The sequence below is a fragment of the Meriones unguiculatus genome, chromosome 3 (genome assembly GCF_030254825.1).
Source record: "Meriones unguiculatus strain TT.TT164.6M chromosome 3, Bangor_MerUng_6.1, whole genome shotgun sequence".
Classification (NCBI taxonomy): domain Eukaryota; kingdom Metazoa; phylum Chordata; class Mammalia; order Rodentia; family Muridae; genus Meriones; species Meriones unguiculatus.
In genome coordinates, this window is record NC_083351.1 from 40488273 (window position 1) to 40501420 (window position 13148).

The 13148-nt window shown below is 38.8% G+C and overlaps 1 non-coding gene across 1 annotated transcript; it reads left to right on the forward strand.

Annotated features, from left to right (window-relative positions):
- The first annotated feature begins 10155 nt into the window (after positions 1–10155).
- LOC132653354 (small nucleolar RNA SNORA17) lies at positions 10156–10287 on the forward strand. Its single transcript, XR_009591119.1, has one exon. It is a non-coding gene; the product is annotated as a small nucleolar RNA SNORA17 (small nucleolar RNA).
- Positions 10288–13148: the final 2861 nt, after the last annotated feature.

A 13148-nucleotide genomic window follows, 5' to 3' on the forward strand; every position in this document is an offset into this window, starting at 1 on the left:
GTGGTGAGCAGTGGAGGGAGAAGGATATGGAGAATCTGCATATATAAGCTAATGATGTCTTTTCATTTAACACATAAACAGCAAGTTCAGACATTGAAATCAATTAAGAAAAATGCTGAAAGGATACACTGTGTATAAAGAAGAATTATAACTAGCTGACAGTGACTGGTGTGGGCTCATGTTAAGTGATGGAATAAAAATTCACTTGAATGGAAATAAGCATTGAAAAACTTGTTCAGCAGAAACCTTGTTTTTCCTTTAACACAAATTACAGGTTATAGCCCAGTGATAATAGTTTAAAAAGCACCCAAAATGTTACATAGTTGCTTGTCCAAAATCAAATAGACACTGCCTACCAAAAATGTTTAAGATGCTGCCTTCTGAGGGATGTTACAATCTTACCATGATGCTGCATATTGTATACATAACCCCAAAATATGTAATCTTAAACCGTAATAGCAAATAAAATGCTAGGTAGGCTAGAGCAAAAAAAAATGATAAATTATATGTTCTTCCTCTCTCTTTGTGAGTGTGTTTATGTGTGTATAGTGCATGCGGTTGAGTGTCGGTACGTGGATCCCAGAGCAGAACATGGAGGAGTCGTTTGCCACTGCCCATCTTATTTTCATGAGATAGGATCCCTCAGTGAACTGTAAACAGTGTTTGCCATGTTAGATAGTCTGGTTTGCCATTGAGCTCTCCGCATCTGCATGTATCTGCCCTCTCACACAGGGATTACAGACATGTGCAACCATGCCTGACATTTTATGCAGATGATGAGAATTCAAGCTCAGGTCCTCATGCTTGCAGAGCAAACACTCTTATCCACTGATCCATCTCCTCCTGTGTGAACGGGTGTATGAAAATCTTATGGAAAAAGATATTCTCTTGTGATTCATATTCAAAATAAAATCTGTGTCCATTTGTATGGATGTAAAGATTTTTGTGAACCAACTTTCGTCTAATTCATTGTCTAGAAATAAATTGCTTTTAATATTAACACAGTAAGCTAAGCCAAAATATAACCAGGTTGTCAGAGTTAATGTAAGCAGGCAATTCTTTCTTGATTTAGCCAGGATAAACAAGATCTTCATGTAATATGTTGACAGCCCAACTCCCCTTTCTACCTGCCAAGTGCTTTGTATAAGGAATTCTCCATTCATGATCATTTATGTCACTGATCTTGCAGTAACTTTCCCCATTGTTATGTCTATGATCAGCTTGTCACTCAAAAGGCTTGCTATTTTTGGTAGAACAGGAGTCATGCCTAGATATATTGGAACCTTTCTGCCAAGTTTTGTTCTGGCTCTTACTGGCTTATCAATAACTGCTAAAGGAAATGTCTGTATTTACCTAAGGCTTTTGGCAGATGTCACAGTGGAAATGAAATAGTTCCCATAAGGTTAGGCTCAGCTTAATTTCCATATCTAAATTCTACATCTTCCTATTCACACATACTGAAATTGTCAGTGACCTTAGAGGTGAGAGTACTTTGAAAATGAAATTAGTAATCACATGAAAATGAAATCACATGAGCCTCAGAAATAAGCATTATATATTTATGGACACACACATACACACACACCCCAAATGGGGATAAACAGGAAGTCTAAGATGTGCCTGGTATATAGTTAAGTTACATAATTTTAGACTTTCATTAAAATCCCTGGACTGTGTTCTTCATCCTTTAATGCAATCTGGGTTCTACAGCCAGTTAATTCTATCAGTCTTAATTTCCTTAAAAAATGAATATTGATTGACCTGTTTAATAATTTAACCTCCACACTGAAGAAAATTGAGATGGGATATGAGAAAATGTAGATAGTATTTAATATCTTCTAAAGGAAAGAGTAAGTATAACTGGAGGCCAGAGAGCATCCGAACTTTGATAGTGTTTAGTGGTTTGTGTTTGTGATGTCTATACTCCGGTCGCCTCCACTTGAGCTTGTCACTTTTAAGGGTAGTGATCAGAGGTGACATGCCCCATGGTGTGTTTTCAGAGTATCATATTATTATTATTTGAGAATGGCTAACTCTAACCGCTAGAATGAGCGTTCACATTAATAATTCCTGGTGAAGTACTTGCTGTCTGTTATTCCCTGTGCTCCACTTTGGGGCATAGTAATGCAAACAGAATGTTGGATTCTGAACACAAATATCCTGCAGTAGACACATAAATAAATCACTTGCTATGAAGAGAGTAATTGTAGTAGAATATCTTAGATTTAAAGGCTGATAGCGAAGAAGAGTACTCAATGCTATCTGCAAGTGAGAGAATATATGAAATACTTAGGTATAATGATTTTTTTCTCACAAATTTAATGGATTTTCTACTATTGAGAAACTTTGTAATTATACTTCAGCCTAACTAACCTGGGGTGATCTTTCATTATGAATTCAACTACATTTGCAAAGTGTTTCATTAACATGTTGCCAGGCACATTAAGTTGTGGGCACCTTTAGGACACCATTCTGCTTACTACACACACTATTAGGTAAGCTAAGTTTCAGAGCATGAAATGCCTTCCCTAAGAAGGGAACGCTGCGGTCAAATAGATAGAAGCCATTCCAAGTTGCTGTCTTTACTATGGCTGAGCTGTGTTGCATATGGAGACACTTTAATGAGTATGTAAATGCCTTATTACAAAGTCTGAAATAAAACATTTAAAAATTTTGTTTTGCTGAGTGCTTTAGGTGGTGAATCTTTTTTTTTTTTTTTTTTGTCCCATGGTATATACCTCTCAGTAAGCCTAATGGAAAATAATATGATAATATAGTCAAATTTTAAAATAATCTTTATTTTTTCATTAATCACAGGTTATTTACTTTGTATCCCAGCTGTAGCCGCCTCCCTCCTCCATTTCCTCCCAATCCCACTCTCCCTCATCTCCTCCCTTCCCCTTTCCAAGTCCACTGCTAGAGGAGATCCTCCTCCTCTTCTATCTGACCCTAGCTTATCAGGTATCTTCAGGACTGGCTATAATGTCCTCCTCTGTGGCCTAGCAAGGCTGCTCCTCTCTCAGGAGATGGGGGAGAGGTCAAAGAGCCAGGCATTGAGTTCATGTCAGAAACAGTCCCTGTTCCCCTTACTAGGGTACCCACTTGCATACTGAGCTACCATGGACTACATCCAAGCAGGGGTTCTAGGTTATATCCATACCTGGTCCTCGGTTGGAGAAACAGTCTCATAAAAGACCCCTGTGCCCAGATATATTTGGTCCTTGTGGAGCTCCTGTCCTCTCCAGGTCACACTAACACTAACTCCCCCTTCTTTCATATGATTCCCTGCACTCTGCTGAAGGTTTGGTTATGAGTCTGAGCATCTGCTTTGATCCACTGCTACGTAATCTTTCAGAGGCCCTCTGTGGTAGACTCCTGTCCTGTTCTTGTTTTCTCTCCTACTTCCAATGTCCATCCCATTTGTCTTTCTAAGTGAGGCCTGATCATCTTACCCCAGGTCTTCTTTCTTGTTTATCTTCTTTAGGTGTACAGATTTGAGTATGTTTATCCAATCTTATAGGTCACACAATGTAGTAAATTTAAGCTAAGATAAATTTTTCTGAAATAATTATTAGTGATATGAAAAAGATAGCTCTAGGAAGAATTGAAGTTGAATCTTGTTGTTAGCAATAATAAACAATACATAAAGTCTTTGGACATTCTTCAAACTCAAACACTAGATATGTTTTCTTTTTTGCCACCTTACATTTACTCATTTATTCATTTATAATCATTTTCACACATGACTGACATTTCTGCGTTTGAAGTAAACTGGTTCTTACCTTTCACATTTTCATCAGTTTACTCCATTTGCCAGAGGTAGCAGTCTACAACAACATTCCATTTGTCACCTATGGTCCTCTGTCAAGAACTGGGCATTATGTAAGCAAATTCTCTGCCAAGTTCTTCTTTTAATTTTAATCTTATTTTTATTAATTACAGTTTATTCACTTTGTAACCCAGTTGTAGCCCCCTCCTCTAACCCCTCCCAATCCTACCCTCCCTCCCTCTTCTTCTCCTATGCCCCTCCCCAAGTCCAGAGATAGAGGAAGTCCTCCTCCCCTTCCCTCTGACCCTAGTCTATCAGGTCTCATCAGCACTGGCTGCATTGTCTTCCTCTGTGGACTGGCAAGGCTGCTACCCCATCAGGTGGAGGTGATCAAAGAGCCAGTCCATGAGTTCATGTCAGAGATGGTCCCTGTTCCTATTACTGGGTAATCCTCTTGGACACTAGGAGAGCAACAGAAACAAAAAATCTGGGCACAGGGATTTTTTTGAGTCTGCCCCCATTCTTAAGTCTTGATTTTGACTTTGATTAAAATTTTGAGTTGATGCCTGGAAGTTCTCAGGGAAGAATCTATGTCTGTGTTTGTTCTGGCTGTTGGCAGATTTCATTTTCTTGCAGCTGTAGGACTAAACCTTGCTGGCTGTCAGTTGGCGCTGCTCATAACTACTAAAGAGTACTCATATTTTCTGTCACATGGACATTCCATCTTGTAACTTGCAGTAGTAAACCTGGTCTATATTCCTCTCATGCTTTCAATGTCTCTATTTGTTCTTTTACCCCCAAATTACAACAGGTCTAAGGTGGGCAGTCTCACTTTCTTATCTTCTTTGGTGCCTTAATCTCATCTGCCATCTCCCTTCATAGCAGCACAATGATTAGTAATTAAGAAAAAATATGTACACCTGTTATCGGAGACTTCTTTGAATTTTACCTGCCATCTTCATTGCTTGACTTTATTTAATCTATGCATTTGGAAGTTAAAGTTATTTAACTCTGGCTGGTAACTCGTTCACCTTTGGGATAATCAAAGTTAGAGGTGCCTAGATTAGCAGTGCCTACCAGAGTAATTACAGGTGAGGCAGTTATTTGTTATCGATTCACAGGTAGTTTATCATTGTACAGTTAAAGAAAGGATTTTATGCATGAATGAGAGAATGAATCTTTCCACAAGCCTCATAGACACGGAAGCCTTTGTTCTCTATCGAGAGTGCATAAAAACTGCAGTTATCAAAAATAGGAAATAAAAGAGAAAACATTCAATTCCTTAATAAAGATGTAATAGCTTTCATGTTGTTTCTCTTTGGTGAGATTGTTAGGATGAGTGAGGCATAGAATAGAGAGAGAAATAAACGCCCACCCAAAGCACAAAAGGTCATAGCAATTTAATGTTTCTGTTGAAAGGGAGAGAAAGTAATCTTCATTGGCATAAATGCAATAATAATCTATTGGGTTAAGTGGAACTCAAAAAACACAGATTGCGAAAAAATACAATGTCAGCCTTACTGAAGTGTTCCCTGGAGAAAGGAACATTCATGTTAATTAAAAACACTCAACATGCAATGATATGAATTTGAACAATTTTAATTCAGAATGTCCCTCAAAATTAAAGTGAGTGCTTCCCCTTTGATCTTTGTGTTCCTTGAACAACCACGAAGCACAATTCTGAGTGCTCTTCAGGCTGCCCTAGCTAAGGAGACTCAGTTCCATAAGGCTCCATAATGCCAATGAAAATTGTGAGATCAGCAACCTGTGAGACCTAATAATTGCCATATTATTTCTAATTCCAAACCAATTTCTAACTCAAAGTGCTCCATTGTTTATTCTTTCCCATTGGTTAAATAATCAGTCATTTGGAAAGAAGAGGATTAGAATTAAGCTCATTGAAGCAAAAGTCATAAGAGCCTTTAAGGAATGAAATAATGTATGGTTAGCATCTCTCCAATTTGGTTGCTGAATAACTTAGAAACACATACGGACAAAACAGTGAGTACACATTCAATTGTGTTTTAAATATACCATAATTCAATCAACTTCCAAATCACATAATAAATCTTTCTAATTTTGTTTCATGATATAAAAGCAATACAAAAATGAGGGTGATTGACACAAATTAGTAATTATTGTCTTCTAAATATAGCTTTAGTGCTTGTAACCAACTTCCTCAAATTCATTTTTATATGTTTCGTAGGGAATGTTTTGTAGGAACTGTTTTATATGTTTTGTAGGGACACACAAACACACAAATATGTTATTTAATTATTATGTCAATTCTAAAATATAAAGTACTTAAAACTTTTCTTCTTATAGAATTTTTCAAATTTAAATATTATTCCCCTCTTCCATTAGAACACCATTTGCTTTCTCTCATATTCAAGGACTCTTTCTAAAAATAATATATATTTATATACATATATATTATGTATATTCAACCTTGAAGTCAACAGATACAAGTAACATTCTATGTATAAATTGGATGAATTTGTGTATTTTTTAATAATCAAAATTTATTCATGCTAAAAAGTAATAATTTTCCTTGACCCCACCAAGAATTCCATTTTTCAGGCAAAATGGCTGTACTAAACCACAGGGTTATCAGTGGAAACAAAATAGCTCATACCTATCTGGAGCAGAAATTCACGATAACTAACTAGTAGAGTTATTTACTTCTTAGCTTTAATTAACTGCTTAAACTGAGTGTGAACTAGCTATAAAAGAGATTCTCAGGCATAGTTTTCTTACCTTAGCTTCTTCCTTCTTCTCCAGAAGAAGAACCATGTCCCAGGTTCTTGTAGAGAAGTGTTTAGAAAGTTTCGTCTTCGTGCCTTATCAGAAACAGATTCTGAAAGCATACAAATGTTGGAACTATCGATAACTATGATAAGTCATAAGTTAAGGACAATAATGGAAAAAGAAAACATTAAGTACAAAAATATGTTGGTCATCACTAAAGTGATGAAAGTAGCTTTAGGAATAAAGACTCTGTGATAGAAATAGGAAGCAGCGAGTTAACAAGGGAACAACTGTTAATCCCCAGACTGAGTTGGTGGGGATATGGCACAGTCAGTAAAGTGCTCACCAGCTAAGCATAAAGATCCAAGTTTGGATCCTTGGCACCCTGATAAAAGCTTGGCATGGTGGGCTTTGCCTGTAACCCCAGTACTAGTAGTGCTGGTGGCTAGCTAATCAGTGTAGCCTACTGGGTAAACTCCAGTGAAAGAACACCTTTTAAAAATAATTGTTGGTCAGGGCTGTTCAAGAGACTCCAAAACACATTTCCTATTGCTATTGTTTTTGGATGCTCCCAAAGGTGAAAGGTATGTCCTCATTACTGAAGACACACTACACTTTGGACACAGGCCCCAGAGTCCCCAGATCTGCAACTAAGCTGAGCTACTGTGACACTGACAGGCACTATGAAAACCTCCAGAGGAGAAAACAGACAAACAAAAATCCTGAAGAGCTATGATGTTTATGAACAACACCATTAACAACTGGAACTGAATGAAAACCCCAAACCCTAATAGCTTTCTAATTGGATTTAAGACCTGCTCATGAAAGTCTCCTACTGGAAACCTACCAACTGCCCAGGGCTGGTAAAGCCATGGACCTTGAAGGAGAATCTACAACTACCACATTACTTAACCAGCACAATCCCTATCTAAATTCAAATATTATACATGCTAATAAATGTGATCTTTAGCCCTAATCAAGGATATTTTCCTTTGTAACATATAAAGACCATTACTGAAAACCACAAATGATCAACATGCGAAATTGTGGGTCACAATCCCAAATGAAACAACTATAACAGCATGACTATTGATAATTATATTTTTTTAGAACCTGAAAAGGTGATTGTTTCTCACAGTGGATCATATCAAGACCTTCCTATTTGTTCTAAATTTTATCAAATATTGAAATATACCTGATTAATCTAAACACGTGATCTCATATGGTTTGCATGATTTGCCCACACTGTATGATTTTCATACAGTCACTGACACAATTTCAAATATTTTAATCTCAGTTAATATATTTGCTACATAATTTCTTCATGTACACTAACTTAGATGATTCATACATTATAAAATTATAAAATTTTATAAAGTTATAAAATTTGGCTAAGCAATGTCTGATTTGAGGATGCCCACACCATTTGCTACCTGGATGGTCAGAAATCAGATACTGGACAGTCCAGAGATCTAGGGTAGAACCAAGCAAAACTGGCCATAAGGAAATGAAATAAATAACTGAAATCATTGGAATGATTTCTTAGGCCATTCTGCTGTATTCACAGATCATCACCAGAGAAGCTTCCTTTCAGCAACAGATGAATGTGGGTGCAGGGATCCATAGCCAGAAATTATGTGGAGAGAGTGTTGGTATTTAGGAAACATGCTCCTGGGTTTCCTAGCAACCTATGATGCTATTATGTGTCACTGGCCAGGTGGCCTCACCTGGAAGGTGTGGTTAACTTCCCCCTTAAAGGTTCCAGCCTGCCATGTGGTCCCTCTCTTGGTTTCTTCTCTCTTGGCCTCTTGCCTCTTGCTCCCTCTTGCCCTCTCCCCTTTCTCTTTCGGGACACCCCTCTCTCTTTACCTCATCATTTCCTGCTCTCCCTTCTCTCTCTCTCTCTTCATCTCCATCTAATAAACCTCTTTCATATAAATCTGTTGTGTGCTTAACCTCCATTATTTAATTTTTCCCCAACACAGAGAGAATCTAAATTGGAGGTCTCCAATGGGTCCCACCTCTAGGAGCTTAAGGAACCCAAGGAAGAAAGGGAGGAAAGATATTAGTAGTCAGAGAGATGGATGACACCAGGAGAAGATGGCTCACTGAATCAACTAAGCAGGGCTCATGTGGACTCACACAGACTGAAGAGTCAAACACTGGGCTTGCATGGGTTGGTATCAAGTCTTCTGTACATATGTTAACTATTAGCTTGTGTTTTGGTGAGACTTTTAACAGTGGGATCATGTGTGCCTCTTGCCTACTCCTAGGACTCTTACTTCTACTGGGTTGCCTTGTGCAGCCTCAGTATGAGAGCTTTTGACTTGCCTTACTTCATTTTGTTTTGTTGTGTTTGGTTGTTGTTTCCTGGAGGCCTGCTCTTTTCTGATGGAAAACAGCAGGGGAATTGATCTGGGAGAGAGGGGATGTGTGGAAAGCTGAAGTAATAGAGGGAGGGAAAACTGTGGTCAGGATGTATTGTATAAGAGAAGAATCTATTTTTCATAAAATAAGATAAACCAATGTTTTTTAGGCACATAAACTATGAGGTACCATTTTTCTTTTCTTGGTTTTGTTTTTTCACAGAATCAGATGAAAAGCTCATGATGACCTACCTTCTATGTAACAGAACTGTGAAATCAATACAGAAAGAATATAGTTAGATGAAGGAGGGACAAAAAGGAAGTCCTATGACGTGTTAACATATTTATATTCACTCATCATCAGTAAATAATGGGATATATTTAATAAGAAAAGTGATGAGGAGGCAAAGGAAAGACAGCCAATTATTTTCCCTCTAAATACTTATCAGTTACGGGTTATCTGTGTATATTTCTATTACCATGAGTATGTCTACAATAAAGAGCTACAATTTCCATGTTTTGAGGTCTCAGTCTGCTTTTTCCCATATTTATAGGACCCTGCCAAACCTGTGTCCTTAACACCTGACTAGGAGTGTCAGGAACAATGTACACATGCATTCACACAGGCACAGAAGAGCTGGGCCAGGTGGAGTGCGCACTCGGGTGGAGTGATGCCTCCTATGGGCTTCAGCTCGACTCCAGTGTGTTTATGATGTACAGCACATTGGGAGAGGTTGACCAATCTCTGCAGGAGGTCTCTTCAGGAGGGAAATCTCAAGGCGTAAACAACATCTGGAAGGTAGAAGAAGCTGCAGTCAATAATTTGAGTACACTGGTCACTGGCTTGCATTCAGACCCCTAAGGAAACCTCTGCAATCCCTATGATCCTGGCTTGTATGGAAAATGGCTTTCCATTAATGAGGGATGTGGGCTCAAAAATAATTACATAATAATTACATACTATTTTGCATACATTATATATTTTGATATCTTTTCTCATATATATGACAAAGGAAAGAAGGAAGGGGCCCCTTGTAAACTTATTAGTTGTAGGATTTAATAAAAGCTATATTAACTCTGTGTTTCTATCTTGCTCATTAGTGTTGTTTAATAAAGAACTGTGATCAGTCAGGCTATTTAGCTGATAATTATTTTCTCCTCTCAACCTTTATGGGAAATGAACATTTGCATATTTCATTAATATTGTTCTTAGTCATATTGCTTTATTTAGCTAATGAGATGTAAGCATTAAAATGTAGTAATATCATTGTCCCTGCCCCTAGAGGCTTTTCAGGTGCGGATACTGTGTCACTTGTGTGTCAGTAGGTGGCTAAGCAGAGAGAGGCCATGCATACACTCAGTGTTCTGGCCTATGAACATCTGAATGATTAGCAGCTTAACATTCCCTGAAAAAAAGTGAGCCCAAGACCACCCCCAGTTCAGCTCTAAGGGGCCCTGACAGGGAGCGAGCCTGAGACAACCACCAACCAGTACCAAACAGGCCTGCAGTGGAGCAGAGCATGCCCAAGATGACCACTGCCCAGCACCATAATGCATGGACAGGCATTAGCACACCTGAGACCACTCTTAAGACAACCATGGACACTCAGAGATTCCTGCACCACTAAGAGGAGCAAGTAAGAGGTGAAGAAAGGGAAGAGAATGAGAAACAGAACGATGTGGGCATAATGAAAAAAAAAAAAAAAACAGAACTGAAAACTGAAGAGTAATAAGGAACAACCTGGTGATGTCAGTGGGACTATGGTGGGGTCTTGCCCTGTGCGGGACACATCTGGGTCCATGACCCTGCAGCAGCAGGGGTCTGTTTCCACCAAAGGCCAGGTGGACTTCCCTGGTCCAGAGACATGCCATTGTCTGAGGGTTGTGCAGAACTGACATCCCTCTCGCCCGTGGATTGTGGGAGAGCTACCCCTAGGGACATAAGAGCAGGAGAGCTGTCCCTGACCCAAGCCTGCTGCAGTACGGAGGAGAGTGGGCCCCAAAGATTGCAGGTGCTGTGAGTGAGCCACTTCTGAGAATATGAGCCTGGAGAACTGTCCCTACCACTCAGCCTCTTGTGCAATGACGTGGATGAGGGAGAAATGTCCTCTTCCTTCCTTGATCCTCACCACCTGAAGCAGGCAGAAGAGCTGGCCCTGGAGCTGTTTCTGCCCCTCACTTGTTGCAGTACTCGGAAGAGTTGGCTCTGTACCTAACCTGGGCTGCACAGTAGAGCTGGCGCTGGAAGTGGGGGTTGCAGGTGAGCTAGCTGGTCCAAAAAGTGAGAGCTGTCCCTGCTTCTTGTTTGCTAGAAGGTGGTAAGGATCAGGGATAAAGGCCTTAGTCCTCTTCCTTGTCCTTCTCTATCTATGGCAGGTGGGAGAATTAGCCCATGAATCATGAATGTGGGAGAACTGGCCATGCCCTTCCCTCCCTGCTATGCTCCGGAGAGAGGGCCCTGCTCCTCACCTGGGCAGCAGGATAGAGCTTGCCCTGGTTGTGGGGATTGCTGACAAGCCAGCCCCAAGGAATGAGAACAGAGAACCAGCTCAGAATACCTCTCAGGCCCAGATACAGGGATTTGAATGGGCCGACCCCAAATTCCATCCCATCGACGAACTGCTGGAGTTCATGGAAAGGTCAGTTCTACAGATCCAAAACTACCGGATCTCCATGACACAGGGCAACAACAGGATATCTGAGAAGAGGCCCAGTGAGGTTCCAGTGTTGATAGAGCAACAGAAGCCAGAGTCCTTATACCAGACTGAAAAGACATTGCAATGAACAACTGCAAGCAAAGAGTGTGGACAAAAGGATATCCTGTGGGACACACTGACACACTACAGCTCCCACAGTGAGAATTTTTCTCTATTGTGGGGGAGGTTGCGAAAGTAGACTGTGAGTATGAGAGGAGAAGAGCTGAGGGAAATTGTGGTACATGATGTGAAATTTAAAAAGACCCAATAAGTTTTAAGAGATGAAGTTGTATCTCTTCCTGCTTATTCCTCTTCAAGATTTGAACTTCAATTAAGAGCTCAAGATGCTATAAATAGATGCTATCTGTTTTTCTTGAGTCCTAGCATGAAATGGGCAACAGTGTGACTCCAACAAAGATCCCAGACTTTGAAGCTGATATCAAGGAAAGTATGGCTTTCAATCACTATAGGGTGAGATAGGATATATTTTGTAGACATAAAAATAATGATAACAAATAGAAAAAAATGGCAAGATTTTTCATTGGATCTACCTTTTTTTTTCTCTCTTTGTGGGATCACAGTACCTCCTTATCTTTCAAAATTTGGCCGGTTGACTTGACTTAACCAATAAAATATTGGCAGTCATGAAAAAAATACATTCTGAACCTGTATGTATTTCTTCACTGGCTCTTTTTGCTCCTATTGGCACAAAAAAACATGGTTCTTCATTACTAGCTCGTTCCAGAAGAAAGAAAGGCACAGAGAACAGACTGGAATCTCACATAAGAGCTGGCTACAACAGTTAAGATGAGTGGATCCAGAAAAATTCTATGGCTAGAATTGTTAGGAATAAACAAATTCCTGATATTGCATGTCAGAGTTTGGGGAAACTTGATACATAGGAGTTTTGTGACTACAGGCAATTGAAATAGCAGCCAGTATAATCTCGTATTATTACACTATTTGATAAGTTTTTGACATATGAATGAGCATGAGAAATTATACCATAGTTTGTATAGTTACTATATAGGCTACTGAATTTTAAAAACCCTGTAGAAAATAAAGTTATGAGAGGAGAAGAAAACCAGACCATATTCATTTTTTGTCATATTTCAGAGCATTTGAAAAGAAAATACATACATAATACCCACTATGCTTATTTTAAGCAAAACAAAGGGAAATAAACAACATTTTTAACCTTTGGCATAAGGAGAAAATAAAATAAATCAAGATTAACAATATACATGAAGAAATAAATTATATCAAGCTTTCTTTTTGCAAAGATATTTTGTTACATTTATATGGCCTAATTAATATTGCCAAAAAATGTTGATGTATTTCTTAAGAAATTATCATTTTGTCAATTAAGACAATTTCATAAATACCAGACAGATTGGCATCTTCATCTGGAGCACAGTATCACAGCTCTCTTCTTCAGCTGGACCAGGTACAGATCATTAAAATGGAAATTAATTCTTTCTGATGTTTTAAGCTCATTGCTATTTGAGGTGTGAAAATAGTATTTAGCTCACTTTTATTATGAAGTTGTAGAAGTATTTTTGCATCACC